The 12,050-nt window shown below is 33.4% G+C and overlaps 1 protein-coding gene across 9 annotated transcripts in view; it reads left to right on the forward strand.

The window, feature by feature from the left end:
* The first annotated feature begins 5,878 nt into the window (after positions 1–5,878).
* Mmp1 (matrix metalloproteinase 1) overlaps positions 5,879–12,050 on the forward strand; it is a 39,617-nt gene continuing 33,445 nt past the window's right edge. For all 9 annotated transcript variants that reach the window (XR_012102876.1, XR_012102878.1, XR_012102875.1 and 6 more), the window contains exon 1: positions 5,879–6,191. The gene's annotated coding sequence lies outside the window, so the exon portion shown is untranslated. The remainder of the gene's footprint in view (positions 6,192–12,050) is intronic.

Genomic DNA, 12,050 nt, shown 5'->3' on the forward strand with positions numbered 1-12,050 from the left:
AAAAGTAGAGTTCAGGCTTGGACCAGTACCATCACTAGATGTATTTCTAGCGTGAAAGGTAGAAAGGGGAGGATGCCAGCTGGTGCGCCTATCTCAATTCTCAGGAGGGGCAACCAATCTATGATCGGCTTCAGTAAAACACCTGTTCTATATCTAGCTGATAATAAGCAATGATAGCCTAGTGGCTAAGAAAGTCGGCCTTTCGGAATAGTAGTCTCGTTTGCTTTAGATATGATCAAAAAGACTTTACTTTATGATAATTATTTTATGGTATTTCTAAATGTTTACGAAGTCTTTACGTCTGAAGTCTGACGTCCAGGGGAAATACAATAATTCCACTATTGTTGGCAGAACGAATCGTGTAAAATACACTTTGTGAATCGAACTCTGTCCCTAATCTTATATAATCGGATGTCTTTCACGACGCAACATTGCCGACTTGCGATTGTTTGAGAAATATAGGGAACATAATAATTTAGGGATTAACATATATTAAATAGAAATAGATTCACGGAGCACTATACTAAATAAAATAAGGTTCACGAAGCGTTTTGTTGCATTTACTTTCAACGATTTACTTTGGATGTAGGTCTCATAATTCTTTCTTCAAGTTATAGAGCAGGTCATGACTTAGAAAAAAGTCATATCAATCATAACAATATCATTTTATTGACGTGGATAAAATAATTTAGGAAGGTAAATAAAGTTTAGAATGAGAATTAGATACTCTATAATAATGGTGTGATTCATACTTGGACGGGAATGAAGTTTAAAAAAAACAATAGAAAGAAGAACAGTATTCTGTTTCCAATGAACATGCAATATGATCTATTCCATCGATTTATGTAAACTTTTAAGGTAAGTGTTTATTACTGTATACTGTATCTATACTATAATAAGTCATTTCCTCTAAAAACAAGTTGAAGGCCTCATCTATGTCGATTAAACAAATATTAACACGCGAAAATAACACTGACAACAGAAATAACAGTAAAATTGTGTTTGTTTGTTAAATGATTAATATGATTTTATTTGATTCTTGAACCTTATAACTTTGATTAACTTTTTTGATATTAATACTCAATATCAGGTATAAAAGGTGTGATTGAAAATGTCTGTAGGTAAGTATGTATTTCACTTTCTATGATTTAATCGCATAAATAAAACAATCATTTTCTTTTCTTAGCAAAGATTGCAAGGTCACATCCGATTACTATAGAAAAACGCATATTTATCACAAATAAGTAGAAATGGTGTATTGTCCTTGAGAACGGAGTACTTATGTGGGCTATTGGCACGAAAGCCAGCTGTTTCACGGAATAACGTTGCCTGAAACGTAGCTAAAATTTCTGGTAGGGATGGCGATTCTATTCGTATGGAAGCGTGATAAATCAACGCACAAAAAAAACGAGGCCTAAAGAATCAATTGACCAAAAATCGATCTTTGATCGGATTCAGGGGCGAAGCTACCGACAAAATGTCAGTACCAAATAATCACTGAAATAACTACGTATCCGTCAACAAAAATGTCTATAACACATTTGTTAATATTCAATCAACTTGGAAAAAATCGAATTTCGATTTTCTAGGATGAAATATCGATTCAGTCAATCGATTGACTACTGAAGATTGATTAAAATAATCGACTCTTGTTCAGAAAATCGATTCTTCGATTAATCGACAGATCGCCATCCCTAATTTATGGAGCATTTGTAACCTAGTATCACAACCGTGCTAGGAACATGTCCCAGTATTGTTCAATGCCACTCTAAATACGTATATCCTTGATGTAAAATTTCAAGTTAGGGTAATAAACAATATTGTTTACAGTTTTACTATTGGATTCGTATGTAGTATGTAGGATCCGGATTAAGGTCGAAATTTTATGTCCTTAAGGTTTATGTAAGTCTAGGTTATAGAAAAGCATTGTCCCTGTAGTTCCGGGACTAGAATAGGGCTACGGTATCCCCTGCCTGTCGTAAGAGGCAACTAAAATGGAGCTTCCGGGGCTGCCGGCGGCAAGAGTGGGAGCTCGAACCGTCCGGAGAGCAACCCCGGGAAGAACGGCGGCATGTGTGCTCGCATGCCGTCGTAAATACCAGGTGTGCGGGAGGAGCGTAAAGTGCTCCCCCCAGGGCAGAGCCCGACCGGGGCATCGCGCTCGGAGGACTCCGGTTGTGTTCCATCGGAGATCCCGGAGTTCTCCACCAAGCGCTGAGGACGGCCACCGTTTTAGTGCGGTAAAAATCCCACATAACCCGGCGTCGCTCCCACGTCGTCGGGTACCTTTTGAAGGATTCCCCCTCGAAAAAAAAAGGTTACAGAAAAGCATAATTTTTCAAATAACACTAAGAAGTAATTTCTGTAGGTATATTAAAACTAGGTAGGTATAGGAAAACTTATAGACGATAAATATGTATCTTTATTCTTAAATTGTTAAAGAAAATTATAGCCCTACAATGCCCATGGGTCCAGCACCCATGGGCATTGAAATAGAGTTAGTTCAAACGCATGCTCTTTATTACTACGATAATATTATTTCCTAGAAAGTGGTCAAGGACTTAGAATAGAAAAAACGTTTAGTTTTGGCCTCTTGAGCGCTCTTGTGCTAGTAATTCATTAGTGCGACCTTAACGGGTCATAAAAAATATAGTCATGGTAACAGTATCGCAACGTTTTAAGGTTCAAGTAAAATGTCTGAGTTTGTGTACAAATATGTTAAAATTTTTACCAATTTTTGAAATTTTCAATTTCTACCAAAAAATGAAGTCTAGAAAAACGCACTTGGCCAGCGCGGTGAACTATGGCCTAATCCTTCTCATTCTGAGAGGAGACGCGTGCTTAGCTGTGGGACAGTAATGGATTGATGAAGATTTAGAAAGTCGAAGTTTTAGATTTTTACAATAAAGTTTTAGATCTACTTAATTATAATATTGTAGTAGCAAATGAGCCAGCCGTTCGCCTGAAGGTAAATGTCTACTGCTGACTTCCACGTTTTATTATTACAATACTTTAACACATTACAGACCCACTATTAAGCACAGGTCCTCTCTCAGAGAGGATTTATGCCATAGTCCACCGCGCTAACCAAGTGCGGATAGATAGAATTCACGCACCCTTGAAAACTATTAGAACACTTAGGCGTGTAGGTTTCCTTAAAATGTCTTCCTACATCATTTAAGTGCTATGTAGATGAATTTGTGATTTTTGCCTTATAGTAACCATTTTGATCTAATTTTCAAGTCAGACACATTTTGTCGTGGCCCATCACAGTTTTCTGAAATAGCTAAGAATCTGTAATAGACACTTATATTACGTGATACTTAGTGCTATATAGATAAGTTGTATATCAAAATTCTTACACATTTATCCATTAATATTAAATACTACTTAACGCCATAAAATATGACAGGTTGCATGATTATTTGCCTATTTTTAAAAAAACCTTAATCATTAAAAATATTATTAAAAATCCTAATAAGTCATTTATAATAAATTATATAATTAAATATATTCATAGGTCATTGTCCCTTAAAATGACACCGGTATTAGCCGTACGTGCGGTTTTACATAAAATCTATTGTGACTAATACAGGAAAGACTTAGTAATCTTGCATTAATAAGCACCTACTTATTTACTTTTTATGTTTAAAATCAATGGTTATAATTAAATTTAGTCACCTTGTACCGATTTCATTTGAGTGTTTTTTTACGAAAATACGGATTGTAACGGTTAGTTCATTATAAGTCAGTGTATGATTTTTCTATATAAAATTGAGGTAGTAAACAAGTATACAGCCTAATGGATAGATATATTTACTAAATATTAGTGCATATAGACCAGGGTTCTACCTGATGACAAATACTTTGCCATTCCTAAATACCAAGATGGTCGCCGTATAAATAAGTCAGCCGGTATCCACACCCTAGTTAGTTGCATTCCATATAAACGGGTATAAATAACCATATAATTGTCTTTTATACATCCTCAATGTTAAGTAAAACAATATCCCTTAAAGTTTCCTTCGAGGTGATATCAAATCGAAACACCATTCCACATTTTCCAGTTACCACAACATACTGTTTGAATACCGTTTATTCGATGTTTGTACACAAAGAATTTCTGAACAATGACGCCCTTGACCTCGTGGTGACTTCACCAGCCACCACTACCATGTAGTAAAGCCACCCTTATGTTAGTCATCGCAGACAATGGCTTCGTCAGAGCTTCGAAAGGTCCCGTGAAGGTTGCACACCACACGCCATGCCCTGTCATCGATAATATTTGGTTCTTTGTAAAATAAGTACTCGTATATGTTAATGATTATCTGGAAAATGTTGCCTTCGAAGAACCATTGATGCTTGATAGGAAATCGAAATGCTAAGCGATAACATTAGAATAATTGTTTTCGTGTACGGGTTTTCTACTTTGCTAAACATTGCGTAAGTAGAGTAATATAGATTACATACAGTTCGTAATATCAAGAACGAAATAATGAACTCTGTTGGTTACACTTGAAAGATTTTTTTAAAATAAAATGTACCTATAATAATGTAATTAGTTTTTAGGTTTAACGGAGTTTGGTCACCAATTTAGATAGTTTAAGCTTAGGTAGCTTGGTAAATGGGTTTTGAAAGGAAGAGTCAAACTTATGAACTTTTTGAGGATAAAGCTCTGTGCAATTACTGAAACTATTTACCTGGAGCTCGAAAAAGCCGTTTAGGTAAAAACATTCTATTCAAGGTTGTCGGTGGCATTCCCCAGAGGCATGTCGATTGTTATCACAGAGATAATATGTTGGTTACCCTTTTTTAAAAGATATTTCAAGATAAAAAACAAAAAATATTGCAATACTCTTGTCTTTTGATACTATACGAGAATGGGACGGGTATAAGTATTCATCAAGCCATTATTGTTGCCCTACTAGGTACAGGTCTCCTCTTAGACTTAAAGGGATTCAGGCCAGAGTCGACCATGCTAGCCAAATGCGAATAGGTCATTTTACAGACTTTTGATAACTTTTTTTAAAGAATTTTCAGACGTGGAGGTTTCCATAATGTTTTCCGTCGCCGTTATAGAAAGTGATAATTAATACCCAATATACATACACAATTTTGAAAATCCGTTGCGTGTCTGAGATTCTGATTGAGAGACCGAATTATTAATTACTGGATGCCTATAAGTATACTTAGCAGTCTTACACAAAGTCAGTTGTAATTATATGCAAAAAGTTTATAATAAATTAAATAAATGTCTACATGTGAACAACATTGGAACATACGCAATAAATTATAAGTCTCAGTTAAGATAAGGATCTAACAGTTATTCTCGAAGTTTACTAGCAATGATACGTGTAATAATTTATTTATATTATTATAAATATAGTTAAGTGTCTTTGTTGCTTTATAGTTAAATCCGATTAGCCAAGGTACCTAAAGGGATTTATAAAATATTATCGGATATATTCATAAGTTAATGGATGGATATCTTCACAAGGAGATTCTACTATCCATCTCTTCGATATATGGAATCGGATATGTAAACTTAAATTAATTTGAAACATTTTTCCGACAATCGACATACATTTTAAGGAAAGACTAATATTATTTTTCGAAATACCCACCTCGACTGTAAATTCTAGTTTAAAAGATATTTGGAGTTTACATGTCTGCCAAAACTTTAATTCAATAATTACTCGTCAGTATTTTCATCTGTAAGTCGCAACGATTAAAAGCATGTTTGATTCTAATTGCGAAAGTTTTCACCGATTTCTTGGACGAGTAAAGCTTTGCTGTAAAATTAAGTTCAGTTGGGCAAAGGGGCGGGCGGAGGTTTCGCGGAGGCTCGTGCCTCAGCCTTTTATAAGTGGGAGCGGAAGGCGCGCCGCACACTCGCTTCAAGTCGCGGTCTGCGGTAGGTTGTGCCACGCGCACCACGATCGCGCGCGTTATACTCGCGACACACATTTTCTTTGAAATTTCGCGTAATTGCAAAGAAAAAAGTGAACCTCGCGGGACCCTCGGTGACATAAGAGTGCGGTGTGCTTCCACAAATTTTAACAACACTACGCAACGACTGAAAAATCAACGCACAATAACTCCGAACGTGATCGCACCAGTGAAACGAAAAGACTTCGATGTTTCATCTAGTAAGGATTACGTATAAACCAAGGGATTAAATTTACAGGCATGTAAGTAGATTATCTATTATCATTTGTTAGCTTTCAGCCTCTCTTAGCTCTGGATTTTCCATAGAAAGTCCCTGAAGTTTAATGAAGTTTCCGTAGTTAACAGGATGCGAACAGGTACTGCTATTAAAAAGTTACTGATTTCAAGTGTTCATACTTACTTATTGTGAATTACAACATTGTCTACAAAATAGAAAAACACATGTCGAAACAAAGATCACAAAAGTTTATCATCTTAAACAAGCCAAGCAAACAGTACTAATACAGATAAAGGTAAAATAGTATTTTTTTAATAAAGAATATATGTTTGCAATCACTTGACATTATAAATCAAGTGTCCTGATTCTTACAAAATAAATTATCATTATTTTATAAAGTACTCATAGAAACGGAGCAGTGCTAGTATCATTATCAGATAAATTCGGCGGATAAGGCCATTATTCACTATCTTGCTGATAACAGTGATCTCTCGCGTAGGCGAACTCATTGTATGGAATTCCTTAGATTTTGTAATGGAAATTGCGTTGAAATCTATTATTTATATGTAAGTTCTTTGGGCATTGAGTTGCCGACTTAGATTTAGTTCTTCTCTAAACTAGTGAAGTTTAGTCTACATGTTTTACAAGTTATCATTTAATACAACTAATTATGTACTCAAATCAATTGATTGTAGAATTATTTGATTTGATATTATTTATCATGTTTTACTATTGTTTGATCTTTATTTATGTATGTTTGTAGTAAGTAAAATAACGCGAATTTAAATAGAGATGTTTTAATAATACGGTAGGTATTAAGCAGTGAGTCTTTCGGATGATTCTTCTTAGAGGTTGTAAATAAACAAGTTAATTAATCGTACACGCAAGTCTCTTAATACAAATTAGTGAATCACATTAATGTCTTTACGTCAAAGTATAACCGCAAACATATGAGGAAACGTTTTATTTTACTATGAATACGAGGAAAATGCGAATAAAAAAGTTAATTTAAGAGGAACCTTGATAAGCAATCGCTACCTGAATGAACATTTGTATAGGAAGTTGTGTGTCAATTAATAAATCATTGAGGATTTATATACAAAACATACACATGCTCATTTATATGTGTAAAGGTGGTAGAATATTTAGTGGTTCGACTTCTAAAGTACCACTGTCATTCCTTCGACCTTATAACAGCAATGTTAGGCGCTGCTATGTTCTAGTTTGAAAATGGTAAGGAGTATTTAATTTCAACTAAGTTCTTGGGAGAGGCCTTGCAGCTGTTGAACTCGGGTTAGTCCTACCTGGGGTTGACATATAGGTGTCCTTAGACAGTGGCCGCCCAGAATCGGGTGGACTATGATTGTTTCCTAATTGTATATTTTTTAAAATTCTTATATTGGAGTTCTATATAACAACATAAATACCGTTAAATTTAAAGAACAGAACTTAGAATAGTAACTTTTCTACAAAATTCCTGAGAATATGTTTGCTGAATTTTAATAGAATCATTAGAATTTTCCTCGAAAGTATTTGCAAGGTAACAATTTTAACAGTCGAATAGTTTATTGCACTTATGAGAATCTATAACCGTATTAGATTTTGATTGTTCTATTCACTGAAATATTTTCAAAGAATCATACATACGTTGTTAGGAACATTAAAAGTTCATGAGTTAATGTATTCAAGTCACGTTTAGCTTTAAAGCTCGCAGTCCGCATGTAGGTACTGATTTACAAACATAGCTTTTTATTTTTCAGCTTTTCATTCTTAGATTGAATTTAAAAAATATGATCACAATATAATTATGCTTAAGTATCGTTTTCTATACTTTTTAGTTTTTGCTGCTTACGTAAGTTAAATATAAGTTACATAGGTACATAAAAACAGATAAAAAATATTTTTTTTATATATTTTTTTCATAATTTCCATATTAATACTTTTTTCTTAATATGGAAATTACGAAAAAAAAATAAAACTTAGTCTACTCATACGGTGAGGTAGACAGAACTTAAAGCAACATTAGTAGATATTAGAAGTAATAATTGAGAAATAATTTTACTCTTGAATACTTACGCTTGAATGTTTTACATGTTCGACAAATAGGATAAGACGACTAAAGTTATGTTTTTTATTTAGAATCCAAGTTTGTCTTCTTTTTATGCATCCAGAAATAGAAAAAGAGCCTGCAGTCCAGTGTTACGTAGCCACTGCCACCTGTGGACAGTTATTACCAACTCAAGTACAACAGGTGGTCTATCAGTCAGTTACTATTACAAAGGAATTGCACTTTCATAACATATAAGAAAGTGTGTCAAAATCAAGTTTATCTTAAATAAACTGACCTAAAAGAAATTGTCTTGTCTTACTGCCCCACAAATAAAAATCAGCAACATTATCACTTAATTTAAGAATGTAGTTAATCTTTTCGTGGTTGATCTCCTAAGGCACCACTTCCAGACCTGTTTCCACCTTATAATAGAGTATTAAGCGCTGTTGGTTTTATTTGAAGAGTGAGATACTGACATGAGGCGTTTCAATTTAGTCCACAGGGGTACCCATGTATCTGTGTTCGAGTTCAGGTAGGAGTATTATCCCATCTAGGGTTGATTGTAGAAGTTCTTGGGCGGCTGCAGTTACATATCAACGGGTCTGCATGCTCGTTCATTATTTCGATATAATATAAAAAAACAACATACCGCTTCTCGAGAGTTAAAAAAGATCTTCACAGGGATGGGTGTTCAAACCATAAAATCAAGATAATGAAATCGCGCAGACATTGACAAGTGCGCTAGGTCCAGCGCAATGTTATGAGTATTGATACGTAATTAGTATTGCCCGCGGGTCTCCGGAAGCAGGAAGAGCATATCAGGGTCGCGATGAGAATCTGCACGGTAACCCCGAGAGGGCGAGCTACGAGCCGTACTCATTAAAATTCTAGCTAGCTATTTTATATCATAGGTGCACACTTATAGATTTTGAGACAAACTTGAACTGCAATGGACATTAGATGCACTTGGTTTAGGATTTTTACGGAGTTTTATCTCTACCAAGGCTCAGATTAACGTAATTTTATACATAAAGTTTTATTATTCGTTGCTTAATTGGACTTATACAGATCGTACAGTGTTCTAAATTGAACAAAAAATACAATACAAAGATCTCACTTGCCTAAAAATACGTATATTTTAATTTTTTTTAATATTACTATGATGATGAGGCCTTTAATTTGAATCGAACATCGAAAAAATGGCATCTGACAAATACTGTATTTATTTTTGTTTCACATCACCTATTTAGGAATACATGTATTTTTATTTAATTGTATTGTATTGTATTGTGTGTGTGTGTGTGTGTGTGTAATTATGTGAATTCGTCTAGGGCTGTAGAAGATATTATGCGATATAGAAAATCATTATCTTTTCTCCACTCGTATAAAAGTATTTCACACTAATAATAATTAATATTTACTTTGTTTCGGACGCTTAAAATTTTGTCTATAACACCCAGAAACGTAAATGAATTGAAACTTTCAAAGAACGCCATATCAACGTATACAATAGAACTTTACAAATATGTGACGGTACTAAATTACGTGCCAATCACAATTACAGTATCTAAATATAACCAAAAGATCGTTTAATCCTTACGTCATTTAAAACGCAGCGGGTTTTTCCTTAATTAATTTTTTACTCATGTTTTGCATGAGTACATTTTGACACAAAAAACTTATAAGAGACTCCCTTATGACTTAACTAGGAAATTATTTAATGTTATACAATGTTCTATTCGTTGTTGTCAACCCGTTATTGTCTCACTGCTGGGCACGGGTTCCATCTCAGAACGGAGCTTAGGCCATAGTTTATTGCGCTGACTAAGTATGAATTCATAGATTTCACACATTAAGAACATTTCTTTAAAAAATCTTTCAAACGTATAGATTTCCTGACGGTATTTTCCTTCAATGCTAATACATAATATAATCAATATGTAACACATACGTTATTATATTTAATATTATGTGCATTTTATATATTCAGCGAAACTTTAATGAATTCGAGTCAATAGCAAAACATTATTTTAAACACAATAGCCGGTGGGTTCTGCGAATATAATAATAAAGTAAATAATGTACCCATTACTGGTAATGTGGTGTACCATGCTGTGCCACTGAATTATGTGTACCTTATACAATATTATATAAAACGCAATGTTTTTTAAAAGATATTTTAGAATTGACGCAAAAATCAATCAAAACGCTTTACAATGTTACAAAATTTGAGAACATTGTATAAATTTAATTAATGACAAGTCAGACTTCTTTGTGACCTCTCAAACAAAAATTAATAAAATACACTTATTCTTTATTGAATCAATGAAATGTAACTCAATTTTCTACAAGGTTTTGTTAGAGAAAATGCAATATTTAACTAAGTTATCGTATTTGACGCTATATTAGCTCAATGTTATTCTTGGCTAATGCTCCGTCTATTCTCTACGGTCAGATTGATTAGACGCCGATTATTTAATTTCACAAACCATAATTTGGGACAGGTTCATTTTCGGGCCAAATTTTTATTGCAATAGTTGTTTAAAAGGTAAGAGTTGTATAGTAAAAAGTTTCGATAAATGAGTCGAGGGTTAGGTAATAAGATTCGAACCCAATGTCGGTGAAACCGCTGTTACCTCTGCCACGCTTCGGTGAGCGGAACATTGCTGCGACACTCTGACCACCTCAGCTGTTTGATTTGCTATTTCGGTTTCCAATTCGAGATCACAACAATAGTGTCTTCTTTTGTTTGATGAATAAATGTTAGTTTCGGTGATTGTAGGGTTAATCTTATATAAACACTGTGTTATTTGTCCGAGTTAAAACCAAAGCAATATTTGCTGGAACTTTTGATTGAACACCGTATTCTTCCACATTTTTTTCAACAGCTTGACATTACACACGTGTTAGAGTATCAAAAGAAGTACTTTAATCCCTTTCCTTTTAACTTACTTTTATGTGTAGTACACACACGTATTTAAACGAGAAATTAATAATAAGAAATCGCAATCATAATAAAATGAGATATTTCAAAGTAAGAATAATAAAATAATAATAATAGACCGTTACTATACAATAAAGAATGCGTTTAAATGTCTCTTACAGGTATAAGATTGTTATGTTTATTTACCATTATATAAAATAATTGCTCGTTAACACGTAAGACTAGCCTGTAATGTTTAGATTTAACTTAGAAAAAGACTCAGCTGTTCATTTTCTTTGATAGAAACAAAGAAGGGTCTTGTCAGTTTAATATATGTTTTTATTATTTACATATTATGTAAATAATATGGCAGCTTGTCGTATATATAATATCGTTTAGATAAATCTGCAGTGGTTTGGTATTAAATGTATTAAACGTATAAATATGACCAAACCGATAAAATTGTTATTAAAATGCCAAATAATTTTCAAATAAAGATTACTCTTAAAATGTTAAAATTTTAGAGAAAAAATCTTGATTATAATTGTCGCATAAAATATATTTAACTCTTGCCACTACATTTTATACGACAATAGATTATGTTATACATTGGGTGGAGATCGTTATCTAAAGATTTAAAAAATAATAATAAAAATCGTACATTTGATTTTTCTGATATAAATTAACTCGATAACCCGATGAGGTATTATCGTTTGGAAAAAAAATGTTGATACTATTTATCAATTGATTTACGGGAAATCACCTAATGTTACTTACAGTTAACATTGAATTCAATGTAACTTAACTTTTTATGTTTCTGATTGCAATATAAAAGTTGAGTGCCACTTACACTTATTTGTTTGCTTTTACAAAAGTGACAATGAATGTGAAACCATTTATCTTTTGTGCCG

Source organism: Epargyreus clarus, unplaced genomic scaffold, assembly GCF_041222505.1.
Source record: "Epargyreus clarus isolate Ecla_fem2 unplaced genomic scaffold, WU_Ecla_fem_2.2 ptg000014l, whole genome shotgun sequence".
NCBI classification, from domain to species: Eukaryota; Metazoa; Arthropoda; class Insecta; order Lepidoptera; family Hesperiidae; genus Epargyreus; species Epargyreus clarus.